General features: G+C 43.9%; 1 pseudogene; it reads right to left on the minus strand.

The window, feature by feature from the left end:
- Nucleotides 1-4,708: 4,708 nt before the first annotated feature.
- On the minus strand, nt 4,709-11,587 carry LOC101050056 (proteasome subunit beta type-3-like; annotated as a pseudogene).
- Nucleotides 11,588-21,728: the final 10,141 nt, after the last annotated feature.

Raw genomic sequence — 21,728 nt, forward strand, 5'->3', positions numbered from 1 at the left:
GGAGGCCTGCATTAGTGAGACCTGGCCTGCTGCAGTTTGGCTGTGTCTTCACCCAAATCTCATTTTGAATCGTAATTCCCATAATCCCCACATGTCATGGGAGGGACCTGGTGGGAAGTAATTGAATCATGTGGGCAGTTACCCCCATGCTCCTGTTCTCATGATAGTGAGTTTTCATGAGATGTGATGCTTTTATAAGAGGCTCTTTCCCTTTTGCTCAGCACTTCTCCTTCCTTCCATCATGTAAAGAAGGACACATTTGCTTCCCCTTCCATCATGATTATAAGTTTCCTGAGGCCTCCCCTGCCACGTGGAACTGTGAGTCAATTAAACCTCTTTCCTTTATAAATAACCCAGTCTCAGTCCTTTATAGCAGCTTGAGAATGGACTAATACAGGTGGAGATAAGGAACTTGTTGGGAACCTGGCATAAAGTTCACTTTTGCTATGCGAAGAGACTGGTGGCATTTTGCCTCTGCCCTAGAGATTTGTGGAACTTTGAACTTGAGAGAGATGATTTACTGTATCTGGCAGAAAAAAAATTCTAAGGCAGCAAAGCATTCAAGACCTGACAGGGCATAAAATTTGGAAAGTGTGCAGCCTCACAATGCAGTAGAAAAGAAAACCCCATTTTCTGGGGAGAAGTTCAAGCCAACTGCAGATATTTGCATAAGTAATGAGAAGCCAAATGCTAATCGCCAACACAGTAGGGAAAATGCCTCCAGGGCATGTCAGAGATTTTTTACAACAGCCCCTCCCATCACAGGCCCCCAGGCCTAGGAAGAAAAAATGTTTTCTTGGGTTGGGTCCAGGGCCCTCTGGCTGTGTGCAGCCTCAGGACTTGGTGCCCTGTATCCCAGTCACTCCAGCCATGGCTGGGACCAAGGTATAGCTTAGGCCATGGCTTCAGAAGGTGCAGCCCCAAACTTTGGCAGCTTCCACTTGGTGTTGAGCCTGTGGGTATCCAGAAGTCAAGAATTGAGGTTTGGGAGCCTCCACCTAGATTTCAGAGAATGTATGGAAACGCTGGATGCCCAGACAGAAGTTTTCTGCAGGGGCAGAGCTCTCATGGAGAATCTCTGCTAGGGCAGTGCAGAAAAGAAATGTGGGGTTGGAGCCACTGCCTAGTGGAGCTGTGAGAAAAGAACCACTGTCCTCCAGACACCAGGATGGTAGATCCACTGACAGCTTTTCCACCTGTGCACCTGGAAAAGCCCCAGACACTCAACACCAGCCATGAAAGCAGCAGGGAGGGGGGCCATACCCTGCAAAGCCATGGGGGCAGAGCTGCCCAAGGCCATGGGAACCCACCTCTTGCATCAGTGTGACATAGATGTGAGACATAAAGTCAAAGGAGATTGTTTTGGAAATTTAAGGTTTAGTGACTCCCTTATTGGATTTCAGACTTGCATGGGGCCTGTAGCCCCTTTGTTTTGGCCAATTTCTCCCATTTGGAATAGGTGTGTTTACTCAATTTCTGTAACTCCATTTATCCTGGAAGTAAGTAACTTCCTTTTGATTTTACAGGCTCACAGACAGAAAGGACTTGCCTTCTCTCAGATAAGACTTTAGACTTGGACTTTTGGGTTAATGCTGAAATTAGCTAAGATTTTGGGGGACTGTTGGGAAGTCATGATTGTGTTTTGAAATGTGAGGACACGAGGTTTGGGAGGGGCCAGAGGTGGAATGATGTGGTTAGGCTGTGTCCCCTGCCAAATCTCATCTTGAATTGTAGTTCCCATAATTACCACATGTGGTGGGAGGGACCTGGTGGGAGGTAACTGAATCATGGGGACGGTTTCCCCCATGCTATTCTCATGATAGTAGGTTCTCACAATATCTGGTGGTTTTACAAGGGGCTTCCACCTTCTCTCACCTGCCACCCTGTGAAGAGGTGCCTTCCACCATGGTTGTAAGTTTCCTGAGGCCTCTCCAGCCATGCTGAACTGTGAGTCAATTAAACTTCTTTCCTTTATAAATTACCCAGTCTCAGATATGTCTTTATTAGGAGTGTGAGAACACATTAATACATTATATATACCACTTAACCAAGAAAGGAGTTTTCTTCATTGTCACAGATTCACATCCTCATAGTGGTCTTTGGAGATATTTCTAATACAAGGCAGTCTCTTGGGTTATTTTTTCTTTTTTAGGTTGCAAAAGTGTGTTAAAAACTCCAAAAAAACGCATGTAGATAGCTTGCCCTCAAGGAGGGAAGACATAACTCCCTACTCCTAAAGTGTGGGCTACAGATAGTGACTTCCCAGAAAGGAGAGGAAAAGGAACAACTTTACCATAGAGCAAGCTGACAAACACACCACCTCAGCCAGGTGACTATGGTCAACACTGACAGTGATAAATTATGTCAATAGTGTATTTCTTTGATATGTTGTGATGAGAATGCTACTTGACCTCGATGGCCTTCCTCCCAAAACCCATAACCCCAGACTAATCATGAGAAAAACATCAGATAAATTTCTTTTTTTTCTTTTTTTTTTTTTTTTGGAGAAGGAGTCTCACTCTGTCACCCAGGCTGGAGTGCAGTGGTGCAGTCCTTGCTCACTGCAACCTCCGCCTCCCGGGTTCAAGCAATTCTCTGCCTCAGCCCCCTGAGTAGCTGGGATTATAGGTGCCCGCCACCACGCCTGGCTAATTTTTGTATTTTTAGGAAAGACAGGGTTTCACCATGTTGGCCAGGCTGCTCTCGAACTCCTGACCTCGTGATCCACTCTCCTTGGCCTCCTAAAGTGCTGGGATTACAAGCGTGAGCCACCACACCTGGCTGCAGTGTTGATCACTACCTGCGGAGATCTGTCCTGCAGACCCTGACTCAGTGACAGATGAATGAAATACACTCACACACCAAAGTACAGTATAAGAGTCAGGCTAGGGGGTCATCGGCTGCTCTCAGAGGGCAATTGCAGGTAAGGTAAGACTACTCCTCCTCCCATGTATTCAGTATAGATTTAATAACAGAGATTCTAAGTCAACACATTTGTGGATAATTAACATGATTAAAAGAGTAGTTTTACAAATGACAAAAGCTTTTGGTTCCCGGGCCCAGAATAAACACCATTAATGGGTAATTACCCTTCAACCTCCCCCTAAGAAGACTATCCAGTACAAAGTTTACATGAGTAAACAGTTAGAGACAAAGGAATGTGGGGTTAACAGACTTAACTTGAGAGGCTTTTATTATCCCTAATCTTCACCCTGTGATCTAATGCTTTAAGGTAAGAACAGGTTGCCTTCCACCTATTAATGAAAACCTTTCAGCCTTACGAAGGGTTTGAGACGATCATCTTATAACTTTCCCTAACATTTCCCTTTATATTTTGCCAACCACTCAAAGTGAATCTCAACACCCAGCTTCGATAAATTTCAATAACAGGGCATCCTAAAAACACCTAACTACACTTTGAAATTGTCAAGATCATCCAAAACAAGGAATGTCTGAGAAATTAGGGAGATATGACTAATGAATGTAATATGTTATCCTGGACAGAGTCCTGAAACAAAAAAAAAAAAAAGGACATTAAATGAAAACTAAGAAAATCGGACTAAACTATGGACTTGAATTAATAATAATGTATTAATATTGGTTCATTAATTGTGACAAATGTACTTATTAATTTAAGACAATAATAAAGGAAACTGGCTGTGGAGTATATGGGAATTGTATGTCCTATCTTAGCCATTTTTCTATAAAACCAAAACTGTTCTAAAACAAAATGTGATTCTTTAAAAGTTTACTGACATACAGAGAAGTTTATAATATATTGCTAAATGATTTTTTTAAGCTTAAAAATATGAAATTTTTGGCCAGGCATGGTGGCTCACACCTGTAATCCCAGCACTTTGGGAGGCTAAGGCAGGCAGATCACCTGAGATCAAAAGTTTGAGACCAGCCTGACCAACATGGAGAAACCCCATATCTACTAAAAATACAAAAATTAGCTGGGCATGGTGGTGGGTGTCTGAAATCCCAGCTATTCGGGAGGCTGAGGCAGAAGAATCAATTGAATCCAAGAGGCGGAGGTTGTAGTGAGCCAAGATTGGGCCACCACACTCCAGCCTAGGCAACAGAGCGAGACTCTGTCTCAAAAAAAAAAAAGATTAATCTTCAGGCCGGGCGCAGTGGCTCATGCCTATAATCCCAATACTCTGGGAGGCCGAGGCAGGCAGATCACCTGAGGTTGGGAGTTCAAGACCAGCCTGACCAACATGGAGAAATCCCATCTCTACTAAAAATACAAAAAATAGCCAGGTGTGGTGGCACATGCCTGTAATCCCATCTACCCAACTGGCTGAGACAGGAGAATCACTTGAACCTGGGAGGTGGAGGTTGCAGTGAGCCAAGATCACACCATTGCACACCAGCCTGGGCAGTAAGAGCAAAACTCCATCTCAAAAAAAAAATTATATTTTCAATAAAATATGTATTGAGGTCAATACATGACAGATACAAACATATCTGGATAAAATATGTATCTAGGTATATAAAATGTTTGTGTTCAGATCAATAGATAGACACATACATACCAAAGTATCAACAATGATAAGTTCTAAGTGGAATGGATTTAGGTGTTCATTATGTTGGTTTTGTTTTGTATTTATTATACAAAATGATGAAATGATTTAATTTATTTTGATTTTTTTTTTTAAGAAAAGCTGATTTTTTTTTTTTTAAGTGGGCTCTGGGAACAGGGTTAGTCCATTCAGGCCTTCAGTGACCTGGTGGTGATTTTGTCCTTCTCAATGATGTGAACAATGACTCCCATGCCTGACATTGCATCCTGTTCCATAGCATTCAGCAGGGCTTGGGAGATGGTTTCAAACAGGTGTTTTGGATTCATGTTGGACTCCCAGAGGGACTCACACATTTCATACATTTGTTCTGCACAGGTGCCACTGACCATAAAGTCATCAGTCACCAAGGGCCAGCCAATGAGGTGTAGTGATCAAATAAAGGGCTTAAATGTCTTCAGGTCCAACCCAGCAATGACGGGCTCAGTATAGTGGGGCCAAACCACTTCTCAGACAAGAGGCGTTGGCCACCATGCTCATGAGGGTATAAGGTTTGACTGCCAACATTCCTTTAACTCACACAGGTTCGGCAGGAACTTGAGGCCCTGGACAACTGTCTGGATGTCAGTGGTGAGCCAGGCCAGACAGATACACAGCTGGTCACTCATAGGAAAGATCTTTCGAAGTCCGTGGTCAGCATCTAGGCCTGGATCCCAAAGCTCCTGCTACAGCGATGGCCAGAAAGCTCTTCCCCTTCAGGGCCGTGACCACCACTCGGTTATGGGACATAATAGAACTGATTGTGGTGTACTAGGAACTCTCCATCACCACAGAAATTTCAGTAAACTGAGTCTAGCCTTCCCTTATTTTGATATTTTTAACATCTAATTTATTTTTAACCAATTGTGCCTACTTTGCACCTTTAGAAATGTTTTATCAATAGTTTTATTTTGTAGGATGGGTGTGGTGGCTCATTACTGTAATCCCAGCACTTTGAGAGGCCTAGGTGGGAGGATGGCTTGAGCCCAGGAGTTCAAGACCAGCCTGAGCAACATAGGGAACCCCGCCCCCACCTGCCACATCTCTACAAAAAAATACAAAAATTAGCCAGGTGGGGTGGCTGACCCTGTGGTCCCAGCTACTCAGGAGGCTGAGGTGGGAGAATCACTTGAACCCAGGAGGTGGAGGTTGCAGTGAGCTGAAATCATGCCACTACACTCCAGTCTGTGCAACAGAGCCAGACCCTGCCTAAAAAAAAAAAATAATAATAATAATAATAATAATAATAATAATTGTAATTTGGTCAATAGTGAATGTTTCCAATTGTCAGTGCACATTTTTTTTTTCTGAGATGGAGTTTCACTCTTGTTACTCAGGCTGGAGTGCAATGGCGTGATCTCAGCTCACCGCAACCTCTGCCTCCTGGGTTCAGGCAATTCTCCTGCCTCAGCCTCCCGAGTAGCTGGGATTACAGGCACGTGCCACCATACCCAGCTAATTTTTTGTATTTTTAGTAGAGACACGGTTTCACCATGTTGACCAGGATGGTCTCGATCTCTTGACCTCGTGATCCACCCGCCTCGGACTCCCAAAGTGCTGGGATTACAAGCTTGAGCCACTGCGCCCGGCCAGTGCACATTTTTTAAACACATGTATGGTAGAAAGGCTACAAGCAGAACACAAAGTGCTAAGTACTTCTATTGTTTCCAGCTTTATGATGTTCAAAATTTCTGAAATTTCTGGTTAAGATGAGTCAGAAATAAAAATAAGGAGTAGAGTCTGAAAATGGACCAAAAATTGAAGTTAGGTTGTTTTTCCCAAAAATCTGCAGTTCTGTTGCAGGGTCAAATGGGGTCATATCGCCCCCGTGTGGTAAATCTCTGAATAACCATGTTCAACAACATTGTCCCCTCTCCCTGAGCTGCCTGTGAGATGGTAAAGATGGTCTTGAACATCTCCTCCTGGTCCAGACCCTTCTGTCTGCACAGGAGGATGATGAAGTAGAAAAGAACTCATTTAGTTTACTAAAGATCAACTAGTGAATTAATGACTGAGCTAAGACCAGCGATAATACATATCATGTATAGGATCATGGCACTGTTACATAAATCACCACCTGATACCAAGCTTAAATAATCCCACTCTACTGATGAGGAAACTGAGGTGAGAGGAATGAAGTACCTTGTCTGAGGTCACACAGCCCCACAGCAACAGAGCCAGATCCAAACCTTGTCTATCTGCCCCCTAAGCCAGTGGAACTGGACACTGCAAGCCCAGCCTCTAAACACAGTGCCCACCCCACCTGCCTCTGTAATGTGTCTGCATCTGGATCACAGAAGGAAGATGCCTTGGAAACATCTGCTGTAATTCCATTACATGACAGAAGAGGAAACAAAAACAGAGGGGAATATGATTTATCCACAGCCACTGAGGGTCTGCGCTGGGGCTTGAACCCATGACTCCAGGATGCTAGTCTAATGCTGTCTCTAAGGCTGTTCCACCAGCCCACCTACTGCAAGTCCATGTGTGGACGTCTGCCTTGTGTTGATTGTGTCAAGGTCTGTGCGTGTGTGTGTGTGTGTGTGTGTCTATGCATGCACAATCCTACCCACAGGAAGAGTGACAGAAAACCTCAGAGTAATCCCCACAAGTAAAGGTAGTTCTTCCAGTCAGCACCTGTTCCATCACAGAGCGTTGAAGTCAGAGACAGGGATCAAAGTTTAGGGGAAGGAAGGGTCCACTGGTGATGTAAGTTACCGTAACTGGGCTCCTGAGAGACTGAGGGTGCTTCCGTGGGTGCAAGATCCCAGAGACTTACTTCACTGAAGTCCAGAGTGCAAGGCTCAGAGGGCCACATAGAGCACCATGAGATCAGACATTGTACAAATAGGAAGCATTTAAGCCACATGCCCCCTGCCTTCCCCAATACAGAAGCCTCTTCCATATTCCTGCCTCAGCAGCAGAACTCAATGTCTCTACATGGATCCTGGGGGAGGAACAGGCACATTGAGGTAGGGGGCAAAGAGGGCATCAGGAACGGCCAGAGGTAGGGACAGAATTTCCCTAATGCCTCCATGGCAGGGGTTCCCTAAGTGCCAGAGCTCAAGCCAGAACACCTAAGGGCAAGGTGTGAGGCAGCACAAGACAGAGGCCACAGGTCCTATGAAAATGTATGCCTGCGCACAGGAGAGTCCACTCTCATTCCAAATGGGATGTTCTCCAAATGGAGAAGAAAGGAATGAGAAAAGTCAAGGGGAGGGAAAACGAACTGAAGAATAACATGAACATAAGAGAAAGAAGACCATGACCACAGAGGTCTACAAAGACAAAACAGAAAAAGGGGATCAGTGGCAGATGGCCAACCCACAAAGTTAGAAGGTGAAACTGGCCTCAAGTTGTAGCTGAAGTCATTGCAATTACACCCAAGAAGCTAGAATTGTGGTGGTCTCTTCCCTAGAAATCATGAAAGCAGGTGAGGGAACAGAGCTGCCAGGAGAGGGGGCCCTAAGGTGGGCAGGACTAGGTGGTATATTTCCACATAAGTCTGGGAACTCTGCCTTCTGCCAGATGCCAGAGTTATGAAACCTCAGATGAGCCCTCTGCCTCCCGAGGACCAGAATTTCAGGTGTGAAAGTGCAGTAGCCATGTTGAAAGACCAGGACCAACCCCAAGAGGGAGTACCTCAAAGCCAGACAGGACTGGAGCTGCTTGGGTGAGGGTTGAGGTCACAAGCTGTTGGGATATTGGTAAATTGGTCCATGAAACTGGCACTCACTGTTTCCTTTGCTTTGAGCACCTATCTTGAAACGGGGGAATATCATTTTCACACTGTTTCAGAGCGTGCAGAACGAGGAGTAACCCTCTGCAACTGTCCCAGCTGATTTCACTTTCTACCTATCACCTGAGTTTAACAAGCAAGGCTTCCCAGAGGTCCCAAAGTAGGAGGCAGGACTCGACTTCACAGGGGCGGCTCAGACTGAAAAAAATTGAGAATAGCTAAAATAGGGATGGGCAGGGAGCAGCTTTCCATAAGACATGCCCACCAGTGTGCCTCGTCAGTTTACCACTAACATGGCAACACCCGGGATTTACTGCTCCTTTCCATGTCAATGACCTGATGACCCAGACAGAGCTTTCTACCCTTTTCCTAGAAATTTCTGCATAAATCATCCCTTAATCTGCATGCAGTTAAAAGTAGTTGTAAACATGACTGCAGAACCACGCTGAGCTGTTACTCTCAGCACACCGCCAATGGGGTAGTGTCGATCTGCAGAAGCAGTCAGAGTTGCAACACCGCCTGGGCTGTAACACTGCCACCTCAATAAAGCTGTTTTCTTCTATCACAGGCTCCTGGGGGAAGCAAAGAATCCTCCCAGGCTGTACCCCAACCTGGGGCTCACCTGCCGTGTATCAAGAGTACTAGACTTCCAGTTTTCAGCCTCTGGGTATATTTTAAAATGAAGAAATTCCAGAATCGAGTCAATATAATAGTGGTGTGGTTTACAAGTTTGTTTTTAACCAACGAAAACTTGGAGTCCAACCAATAAACACAAAGGCAGTGTGATCTCTTACATGGCAATAATAGCAAAGTCTGTCCTGTGATTGAAGACCTTCGTGAATACCAGGCATAGGCCATAGTTCTTCTGGTTCCCCGAGTAATAATAAGACCCTTCCTCTCCTTCCTATTTGGAGTCCTTTGCTCCCCTATGGACAGGAGGGAATGAGAATTTAGATAAATCAACCTTACATTCTCTCTTGCCAAGACAGTCACTTGCAGCTCAGTGGATCCAAAGCTGGCTCCTCCTGGCCGGGCGCGGTGGCTCACACCTGTAATGCCAGCACTTTGGGAGGCCGAGGCAGGTGGATCACCTGAGGTCAGGAGTTCAAAACCAGCCTGGCCAACATGGTTAAACCCTGTCTCTAGTAAAAATACAAAAAATTGTCTGGGGGGGGTGGCGGGCACCTGCAATCCCAGCTACTCGGAAGGCTGAGGCAGGAGAATCACTTGAACCCAGTAGGCAGAGGTTGCAGTGAGCCGAGATCACACCACTGCACTCCAGCCTGGAGGACAGAGCTAGACTCCATCTCAAAAAAAAAAAAAAAAAAAAAAAAAAAGTTGGCTCCTCCTAGCAAACCCAAGGTGATGGAGACAGGTGCATTCTCCCCTATCCATGGCCATTGAATCCAGCCCCTGCCAGCATCTTCTTACCTCTCCAGGCTTCCTTGGGGAAAAAAAAAAAATGACTCTCACTGCTTCACTGGATCTACACTGTTTTCTTTCCTGTCACGCCAGGGAACTATTACAGAGAATTCCAAAGCAAGAGGACTAGAAGTTGCTGCTTTATCTAAGTAACTCGTTCCCAGGCCGGGTGTGGTGGCTCATGCCTGTAATCCCAACACTTTGGGAGGCCGAGGCATGTGAATCATTTGAGATCATCCTGGCCAACATGATTAAACCCTGTCTCTACTAAAAACACAAAAATTAGCTGGGTGTGGTAGCAGGTGCCTGTAATCTCAGCTACTCGGGAGACTGAGGCAGCAGAATCACTTGAACCCAGGAGGTGGAGGTTGCAGTGAGCCAAGATTGTGCCACTGCACTCCAGCCCGGGCAACAGAGCGAGACTCCCTCTCAAAAAAATAATAATAATAATATTAACTCATTCTCTTGTATCACATAAATAACAGCCCTTTGAGATCTAGGTTTTAAGAAGAAAGGAGTTTTTTGTGGACCCTTCCTCTGTCTCAACACATGTTTAAGCTTCAGATTTTAGCCAAATAGTAACAATCTTTACTCTTCCCAGATTTTATCAGGTCCATGGCAAGGAAATATCTCTGATTCCATGAAAGAAGTAGACGTTGCATGCTGCATCCAGTTTCCTCATAGGTTACCAAAGAAGCAAGCACACCTCACCATAGCAAGGATTAATTTTTCCATCAAGTCAAGACAATCTAGTTTCATATTAAGAAAGCATAGGCTGGGCGCAGTGGCTCATGCCTATAATCCTAGCACTTTGGGCGGTCACGGTGAGCAGATCACCTGAGGTGAAGAATTTGAGACCAACCTGGCCAACATGGCGAAACCTCATCTCTACTAAAAATACCAAAAAAAAAAAAAATTAGCTGGGCATGATGGGAGACACCTGTAATCCTAGCTACTCAGGAGACTGAGGCAGGAGAATTGCTTGAACCCGGGAGGCAGAGAATCCAGTGATGCGAGATTACGCCACTGCATTCCAGCCTGAGTGACAGAGTGAGATTCTGTCTCAAAAGAAAGGAAGAGAGAGGAGAAAAAGAAGAAAGAAAAGAAAGAAAGAAAAAGAAAGAGAGAAAGAAGAAAGAGAGAGAGAAAGAAAGAAACACATTGTCCCTAATGTTAACATTTTGACCATACTCCTTGCATAACGATAACACAAATCTGACTGCACTAACGAACGCCTGAGTTCCTGAGCCTGCACTAGCTCTAACAGGTCACTCAGTCCCTCCCAGGCCAAAGGTGCAAACTCCAAATTCTGATCCACAACTCTCTCTCCCAACAGAAAAAAAAGGGAGGTCTTAGTACTTCTTACACATATAATAGTTCACATTCTAACTTGTGTCTGGGTGGCTTCAATTGTTTTTGCTGCGAAATATCAAACCATCATATTCGAACACAAGAGGGTAACATTCAGGAGTCACACAACAAATACATATAACAAGAGCACTCTGGGGTGCTGGGAGGCCACGTGCTCTTCTGTAGTTTCACCCTCTGCTCCCTGTACAGTGTCCTTAGGACCAGGGGCCTGAAAGTCTGCTAACTTCAGTGGAAAGCAGGACGTTTTAACAGCCACCCCTTCAAAATGTAAAAATATTGCTTCAGATTGCCAAAAACCGTTTTGCAGTGAACATTCTGACCCTTATCCCAACACTGAGCCTCACCCCATTCCTGAAGCTTGCCCTAACCCTAACCTTCTGAGCTGAGGGCCCAGCCCCAGTCCCTGCCCCAACCCCAGGAACTGCCTCATCTGGTTCTCGCCCTGACCTATGCTTGCTGACCAGGCCTCTATCTGGTCTACCAGTTCCATCTAGACCCACTTCCTGCCACACCTAGCCAGCCTGATTTTGGCTAGATCTAGTCCTCTAGACTGGGACTAGGTTTGGCTAATAAGCAGTCTGACTGCTCCTTTGCTCTGTTTCTCCTGAAGTCCGGCTCTAACATTCCTCAGCCGAGCCCCACAGAGCACTACTGCCTGAAGAGCAAAAGAGACCAAAGACCCTGAGCTCACAGCCTCCATCCTTTCTCAGGCAACAAAGTCACTTTCTCAGATCACGCCTCTCAAAATGGAATGCACACGCGAATGACCTGGGAGTCTTGTTAAAAATGCAGACTCAGATTCAGTCGGTCTAGAGTGAGGCCCTAAAGCCTGCATTTCTAACACTCAAGGGAAGCCAATATTGCTGGTCCGGAAACAAGCTTTAATTAGCACAGTTCTAGAATACCAATTATAGTTTTGCAAAATTTAAAAAAAAAAAAGTTTACAATAACAACGGCCTTAATTTCTACCAAAGGAAGAGAACTCATCCCCCCACAGAATGCTCCAGCCCACAGAACTTGGAGTTTGTCCCACATATATTGTATATATCATGTACTAATTACATAGCATTGCTTTGATTTTCACTCAATAGTTTCCTGTATGTGTGTTTTGTAATTTACTTGGTTCCTTAACATCATTTGTTCATTCTGCAAACATTATTGATCATTAATCTATTAGGGCCATAGGAATATATAAGGCAGCGTCTCTGCGTCCAATAAGGCAACAGGCCATTAAAGAAGATAGATGTGTAAGCAAATCTTTTCAGCATAGTAACAGTATCTGTATATAGTGTGGAAGAAAAAGAGACACGTAATCCCGTCAGAACTGGGGAGTCATCAGGAAAGCCATCCTGGGTAAAAAAGTAGCCTGAGGCTAATATAACAGAGGAGTGAGTCAAATGAAGTGCAGGGCAGAGGAGCAGCCTGGCAGGGGCCCCAGTGTGAAGCCGCTGCGTCGGAGGGGAGCTGCACATACCTGGGGTCATTGGAGCACAGTGAGCAGGAAGAAAGCCTCCAAGAAGAGGCTGAGCTGTCAACCAGGGGCTGATCACAGGGGACCTTGTCTGCCACGTTAAGGATCTTGGACTTTAACCTGTAGACAATAAGGAAACAATTTAAGTTTTTAAACAAGATCAACACACATTTGGGTTTTAGGTCAATCGTGTTTGGTGACTATGCATAAAATTAAATTGAAGCTGCCAAAACTAGAAACCTGCTGGACAAGGTGACACTCCTGTAATCCCAACATTTTGGGAGATCGAGGTGGGAGAAATGCTTGAGCTCAGGAGTTTAAGACCAGCCTGGACCACATAGCAGGACCTCATCTCTACTAAAAGTACATGTAAAAAATTAGCCAAGCATGGTGGTGTGTGCCTGTAGTTCCAGCTACACTCTGTTGTCCAGGCTGGAGTGCAATTGTATAATCATGGCTCACTGCAGCCTCCACTTCCTGGACTCAAGCAATCTTCCCACCTCAACCTTCTAAGTAGCTCAAGCAATCCTCCTGCCTCAGCCTCCCAAAGTGCTGGGATTACAGGCATGAGCCACCACAACCCAACCAATGCTACCTTTCTAACACCTGTATAAATATCCTTCTCTCTGTCCCCACCACTATTGCCTCACTTCTCATAAGCCCTTCCTTGTACCATAGCAAATAACCTCTTAACTGATCTCCCAGCCTCCAGTATTTTTTCCCTTAAATCAAACATATTTTCAACAGGTTAATCTAACTGTCTTAGTCTGTTTTCTGCTGCTATAACATAATACCGTAGACTGGGTAGTTTACAAAAATAGGAGTTTATTTTGCTAATGTCTGGAGGCTGGTAAGTCCAAAAGAGCATGTTGCCAGGGTCTTGTGAGGCTCTTTGTGCTGTTATCCCATAGCATAAGGGTAAGCAAGTCCATGAAACAGAGAGGAAACTAAGCCTATTCTCATGATAACTAATCCACTCCTGTGACAATGGCATTAATCATTCATGAGGGCAGACGCCTCGCAACTTAATCACGCCTAAAAGGCCTCCTCTCTCAATACTATTACATTGACAATTAAATTTCAACATGAGTTTTGGAGGAGACATTCCAGTCACACGGCACTGACCATATGACTCTTTCCCATTTCCTATAGGACAAGAGCCAAACTCCTTAGAGTATGAAATCCTCAATGACATAGACATTTCAAAATTACATGGGTCCTTCCTCAGCGACATGGACCTTTTATTAATAAATCTACTAAATATGTATGAAGCGGTCCCTGAGACAGGCACTAGAAGTGGCCCTGAAGATATTACCATGAAGAGAAAATTACACTCTGGCATTGTAGAGTAACATACTAGAGGAGATAGCAGATTTTAAAATATAAACAAACCAGATATGGTGGTGCACACCTGTAGTCCCAGGTACTCAGGAGGCTGAGGCAGGAAGATCCTTTGAGGGAGGAGTTCGAGGCCACAGTGCTATGATCATGCACATGAAGAGCCACTGCACTCCAGCCTACACAAGACAGTGAGACCCCAATTATAAAATTAAATTAAATTAAAATGTAGACAAATTTAAAATTTTAAATGTGATAAAGCTATTCATTATTTATTTGACGCACAAGTTTTTAGTGTCTGTTACTAGACAGGCACCATGCTAGATGCTAAACATGTGGTAATAAGGGGAAAAGATGCAATCCTTACTGTTATGGAGCTCATGGGCAGACACTAATCCCATAATAACAGCCATGAACAGTATCACAAACTGGGCTAAGCGCTCTTGACCAAAATGAAGAAGGGAAGGGAAGCTTGATACAAGAACCAAAAAATGAGTTAAAAAGTTAACATTCCAGATCCTTCCCAAATCATTTTATGAGACCAGCATCATCCTGATACCAAAACCCAGCAGATACTCAACAAGAAAAGAAAACTTCAGGCCAATATCCATGATAAACATAGATGCAAAAATCTTCAATAAAAAACGGGTAAGCCAATTGCAACAGCACATCAAAAAGCTTATCCACCACGATCAAGTAAGCGTCATCCCGGGGAAGCAAGGCTGGTTCAACATACACAAGTCTATAAACGTAATTCACCACACTGGCAGAACCTAAGACAAAAACCACATGATCATCTCAACACATGCAGAGAAGGCCTTCAACACAATTCAACGGCCCTTTATGCTAAAAAATCTCAATAAACTAGATATCAATGGATCATATCTCAAAATAATAAAAGCTATTTGCAACAAACCCACAGCCAATATCATACTGAATGGGCAAAAACTGGAAGCATTCCCTTTGAAATCTGGCACAAGACAAAGATGCCCTCTCTCACCTTTCCTACTCAATATAGTATTGGAAGTTCTAGCCAGAGCAATCAGGCAAGAAAAAGAAATAAAGGATATTCAATTAGGAAAGGAGGAAGTCAAATTGTCTCTATTTGCGGACGACATGATTGTATATTTGAAAGACCCTCTCATCTCAGCTCAAAATCTCTTTAAACTGATAAGCAACTTCAGCAAAGTCTCAGGATACAAAATCAATGGCAGAAATCACAAGCATTTCTACACACCAATAACAGACTTAAAGAGAGCCAAATCAAGAACGAACTGCCATTCACAATTGCAACAAAGAGAATAAAATACCTAGGAATACAACTAACAAAGGATGTAAAGGACCTCTTCAAAGGAGAACAACAAACCACTGCTCAAGTAAATAAGAGAGGACACAAGGCCGGGCGCGGTGGCTCAAGCCTGTAATCCCAGCACTTTGGGAGGCCGAGGCGGGTGGATCACGAGGTCAAGAGATCGAGACCAGCTTGGTCAACATGGTGAAACCCCGTCTCTACTAAAAATACAAAAAATTAGCTGGGCATGGTGGCACGTGCCTGTAATCCCAGCTACTCAGGAGGCTGAGGCAGGAGAATTGCCTGAACCCAGGAGGCGGAGGTTGCGGTGAGCCGAGATCGTGCCATTGTACTCCAGCCTGGGTTAACAAGAGCGAAATTCCGCCTCAAAAAAAAAAAAAAGAGAGAGGACACAAACAGATGGAAGAACATTCCATGCTCATGGTTAGGAAGTATCAATATCATGAAAATGGCCATACTGCCCAAAGTAATTTACAGATTCAACACTATCCCCATCAAGCTACCAATGACCTTCTTCACAGAACTGGAAGAAACCACCTCAAACTTCATATGGAACCAGAAGAGAGCCCGCATAGCCAAGACAATCCTGAGCAAAAAGAACAAAGCTGGAGGTATCACACTACCTGACTTCAAACTATACTACAAGGCTACAGTAATCAAAACATCATGGTACTGGTACCAAAACAGAGATATAGACCAATGAAACAGAATAGAGGCCTCAGAGGCAATGCCACACATCTACAACCATCTGATCTTTGACAAACCCGACAACAAGCAATGGGGAAAGGATTCCCTGTTTAATAAATGGTGTTGGGAAAACTGTCTAGCCATGTACAGAAAGCAGAAACTGGACCCCTTACTGACACCTTACACTAAAATTAACTCCAGATAGATTAAAGACTTAAATATAAGACCCAACACCATAAAAACCCTAGAAGAAAACCTAGGCAAAACCATTCAGGACACAGGCATAGGCAAGGACTTCATGGCTAAAACACCGAAAGCAATGGCAACAAAAGCCAAAATAGACAAATGGGCTCTAATTCAACTCCAGAGTTTCTGTACATCAAAAGAAACAATCATTAGAGTGAACCAGCAACCAACAAAATGGGAAAAATTTTTTGCAATCTACCCATCTGACAAAGGGCTAATATCTAGAATCTACAAAGAACCAGAACAAATTTATAAGAAAAAAACAAACAAACCCATTCAAAAGTGGGCGAAGGACAAGAACAGAATCTTTTCAAAAGAAGGCATAAATGAGGCCAATAAACATATGAAAAAATGTTCATCATCACTGGTCATTAGAGAGATGCAAATCAAAACCACATTGAGATACCATCTCATGCCATTTAGAATGGTGGTTATTAAAACATCTGGAGACAACATATGCTGGAAAGGATGTGGAGAAATAGGAACACTTTTACACTGTTGGTGAGAGTGTAAATTAGTTCAGCCATTGTGGAAGACAGTGTAGCAATTCCTCAAGGATCTAGAAACAGAAATTCCATTTGACCCAGCAATCCCATTACTGGGTATATGCCCAAAGGATTATAAATCGTTCCATTATAATGACACATGCACATGTATGTTCATTGCAGCACTGTTTACAGTAGCAAAGATCTGGAACCAACCCAAATGCCCATTGATGATAGACTGGACAAGGAAAATGTGACACAAATACACCATGGAATACTATGCAGCCATAAACAATGAGTTTGTGTCCTTTGTAGGGACATGAATGAACCTGGAAACCATCATTCTCAGCAAACTGACACAAGAACAGAAAATCAAACCCTGCATGTTCTCGCTCTTAGGCAAGTGTTGAACAATGAGAACATATGGACACAGGGAGGGGAGCATCACACACTGGGGTCTCTTGGGAGGGGCTAGGGGATGGACAGCAGGGGGTGGGGTGGTTGGGGAGAGAGAACATGGGGAGAAATGCCAGATATAAGTGACAGGGGATGGAGGCAGAAAACCACCTTGCCACGTATGTACCTGTGCAACAATCCTGCATGATTTACACATGTACCCCAGAACCTAAAGTACAATTTAAAAAAAAAAGTGAACATACCGGGCTCAGTGGCTCAGGCCTGTAATCCCAGAACTTTGGGAGGCAGAGATGGGTGGATTTTCACCTGAGGCTGGGAGTTCGAGATCAGCCTGACCAACACGGAGAAACCCCGTCTCTACTGAAAATACAAAATTAGCCAGGCACAGTGGCACGTGCCTGTAATCCCAGCTACTCGGAAGGCTGAGGCAGGAGAATCACTTGAACCAGGGAGGCGGAGGTTGTGGTGAGCCAAGATCACGTCATTGCACTCTAGCCTGGGCACAAGAGCCAAAAAAAAAAAGTTAACTAGGCAGGAGGGAGGAGGGACTGCTGGTAAGAGGAAGGAAATCATATCAAGAAGGGGAAGACAAACTCAGCAGCACTGAAGCAAAAAAGAGTAAGAGTATGAAGAACTGAAAGAAGTTTGTATGGCTGAAACATGGGGTTAAGGGAAGGTAACATGAGAGGTGGGCAGGGCCCAGATCACACAGGGCCTTATGGGCTACAGTAAGGAGTTCAGATTTTGTACCAAAGATAATGGGAAGCCACTAGAGGGTTTTAAGTAGTGGGTGAAAGTGGAGAGACAGTTATGAGGCTCTTGCAGTGGGCCAGACAGAGGAGGGTCATGATCTGGTCTAGGATTATGCCAGTAGAGATGAAAGAAATGCATGAAATTAATGAATTGGGAAATAGAGCTGACAGGACTTGAGATCAACATGAAAGTTACATATATTTTATAGAGAGATAGAGATGGAGATGAAATGATATGATGTTTGGGATTTGCTTCAAAATGATACACAGGAGAAGGAAGCAGAAAGTAGAAAAGGATGTGGATGGGGAAGGATTGGCTGTGGGTTGATAGTTGTTGGGATGAGTGTCGTATACATGGGGGTCTCTTATACTATTCCGCCAACTATTGTGTATATTCAAAATTCCCCATTATACTTTAGAAAAGGAGGAGATGGAAGAGAAATAGAAGAAATCCTAGGTTTTTGCTTGAGCAATCAAGAAGCTAACGGTACCATTCACTGAGATGATGAAGAAGATGGACAGAGTAAAACAAGAGACTTGAGGACTCCTGTAAGTGTCATTTTGGACATGTTATGTTTGACACATCCAGAAGATACGCTGAGGAGGAGTATGTCAAGTACGCAGCTAGGTATACAAATTTGAAACTCAGAGGAAGTATCTGCACTAAAAAGATAAATATATGAATAATTGCATACACATGACATTTTAAACCATGAAAATGGATGGGATTTGGCAATAATTATGTGCCAATGTAGGTTCATCAATTGTAATAAATGTCCATTCTGGTGGGATATATTGATAATGAGGAAGGCTACTCATGTGTGAGGACAAAGGATATGTGGAAAATTTCTGTACTTTCCTCAATTTTTCTTTGAAGCTAAAACTGCTCTAAAAAATAAAGTCTATATTAAAAAAAAAAAAAGATGAGGTTACTTAATGAGGGAATTTAGACAGAGAAAGACCCAAGACTAAACCCAAAGAAACAAAATTTAAATGTTGAGTAGATAAGAAAGATCTAAAAAGGAGATATTTAAGAAGTAACAGCCACGGGAATGGTGGCTGTTATATTAGCACAGCCTAGATGAGAGAATTTTTCAAGGAAGAAATAGCAGCCAACTATTTCATTTTTGTTTTTGTTTTTGAGACGGAGTTTCACTCTTGTTACCCAGGCTGGAGTGCAATGGCGCGATCTCGGCTCACTGCAACCTCCGCCTCCTGGGTTCAAGCAATACTCCTGCCTCAGCCTCCTGAGTAGCTGGGATTACAGGCACGAGCCACCATGCCCAGCTAATGTTTTGTATTTTTAGTAGAGACGGGGTTTCACCATGTTGACCAGGATGGTCTCGATCTCTTGACCTCGTGATCCACCCGCCTCGGCCTCCCAGAGTGCTGGGACTACAGGCTTGAGCCACCGCACCCGGCAGCAGCCAACTATTTCTAAAGCTGTTGAGAGGTCAAATAAAATGAGAATGGAATATTTGCTGGATCTCGCAATGTGGAAATAATTAACAGCCTTGGTAATAGTTTTGGGTTTGTTTGTTTTGTTTTCAGAGACAGGGTCTCTCTCTGTCTCCCAGGCTGAAGTATAGTGACCCAATCATGGTTCCCTGTAACCCTGAACTTGGGGCTCAAGCAATCCTCTCACCCCTGCCTCCAAGTAGCTGGGGCAACAGGTGCACACCACCACACCCAGCTACTTGGCTAATTTTTTTAAAAATTCTTTTGTAGAGACGAGGCCTCCCTGTGTTGCCCAGGCTGGTCTCAAACTCCTGGGCTCAAGCAATCATTTTCTCTTGGCCTCTCAAAGTACTTGGATTATAGGCATGAGCCACCATGCTGGCTTAAAGTCATAATTCTTGAGTCATATGCTCGTGTTATCTTGGTTTCCTCACCTTCCATTCACTCTTTCTCCCACGCCAATCCATCACCAACAAAAAATTCTTGGGCTTGGCACAGTAGCTCATGCCTGTAATCCCAGCACTTTGGGAAGCCAAGACAGGAGGATCACTTGAAGCCAGGAATTCGAGATCAGCCTGGACAACCCTGAGAGAGACCCTGTCTCAACAAAAAACTTTTAAAAGTTAGCGGGCATGGTGGTACACACCTAGAGTCCTAGCTACTCAGGAGGCTGAAGCAGGAGGGCAGCATGACCCCAGGAGTTTGAGGCTGCAGTGAGCCAGAATAGTGCATTCCAGCCTAGGCAACAGAGCAAGATCCTGCCTCAAAAAAAAAAAAAAAAAAAAAAAGACTTTGACATAGATCTGTAAAATGGAGTTTTAGCTAAAGTGAGGTGTGGTGTGAAAAGAGTCGGTTTATTATTAACCTGAAATATATTAGAGCATATTCATATTTTGAAAGATGCATGGAAAGGCAGAGATTAATGATTTAGGAGAAAAAAAAAGATAAAACAAAGACAAGAATTCATAGCAGTATTTTTTTTCCTTTTTTATTTTTATTGAGATGGAATCATCCAGGCTGGAGTGCAATGGCCTAATCTTGACTCACAACAACCTCTACCATCCGGGTTCAAGCAATTCTTATGCCTCAGCCTCCCGAATAGCTGGGACTACAGGTGCGTGCCACCACGTCCGGCTAATTTTTTTTGTATTTTTAGTAGAGACAGGGTTTCATCAAGTTCTCCAGGCTGGTCTTGAACTGCGAATCTCAGGTGATCCGCCTGCCTCAGCCTCCCAAAGTGCTGGGATTACTGGCGTGAGCCACCACACCCGGCTGCAGGATTGTACCCAAAAAGTGGAAACAACCCAAATGTCCATCAACTGTTGAATAAATAAACAAAATGTGGCATATCTATACAATGCAATGCAACTTGGACATAAAAGGAGTAAATTATTAATACATGCTAGATGTGTGACCTTAAGCATTATGCTGAGTGAAAGAAGCCAGTCACACAGGCCACATGCAGTATGATTGCAGTTACATTAAATGTCAAGAATCAGTCAATCCATACAGATGTAAGTAGAGTAGTGATTGCCTACAGAAAGGAGATTGATGATACTGGGGGTCGGGGTGAGAATGGGGGAAGTGGGAGTAAGTGGCAAAAGCACAGTGTCTTTTGGGGTAACAGAAAGGTTCTAAAATTGATTGTGGTGGTGGTTGCACAACTGTGTATATACTGTCACGTGTTAAGTCATGTGTTGCTTAACAACAGAAATAAGTTCCAAGAAATGCATCGTTTCGTGATTGTGGCATTATGGGAACGTCAGAGTCTCCTTACGCAAGCCCAGATGGTGCAGCCTACTACACATCTAAGCTATGTGCTGCAGCCTATTGCCCCCAGGCTGCAAGCCTGTACAGCACGTTACTGTACTGAATATTGTAGGCAATTGTAATATCATGTTAAGTATTTATGTATCTAAACATGGAAAAGATATGCTAAAAATACAGTATAAAAGGTTTAAAAATGTATACCTATATAGGGCACATATCATGAATGGAGCTTGCAGGATAAGAATTGCTCTGGGTGAGTCAGTGAGTGAGTGATGAGTGACTACACTGAATTTATTCTAAGTTTTTTTTTTATTTTCTTTGATAATAAACTAGCCTTAGCTTACTGCAACTTTTTTACTTTATAAACTTTTTAATTTTTTTTTTTTTTTTTTTAGACGGAGTTTCGCTCTTGTTACCCAGGCTGGAGTGCAATGGCGCGATCTCAGCTCACCGCAACCTCTGCCTCCTGGGTTCAGGCAATTCTCCTGCCTCAGCCTCCTAAGTAGCTGGGATTACAGGCACGCGCCGCCACGCCCAGCTAGTTTTTTGTATTTTTTTTTTAGTAGAGACGGGGTTTCACCATGTTGACCAGGATGGTCTCGATCTCTTGACCTCGTGATCCACCCGCCTCGGCCTCCCAAAGTGCTGGGATTACAGGCTTGAGCCACCACGCCCGGCCTAAACTTTTTAATTTT

The sequence above is a fragment of the Saimiri boliviensis genome, chromosome 7 (genome assembly GCF_048565385.1).
Source record: "Saimiri boliviensis isolate mSaiBol1 chromosome 7, mSaiBol1.pri, whole genome shotgun sequence".
NCBI lineage: Eukaryota > Metazoa > Chordata > Mammalia > Primates > Cebidae > Saimiri > Saimiri boliviensis.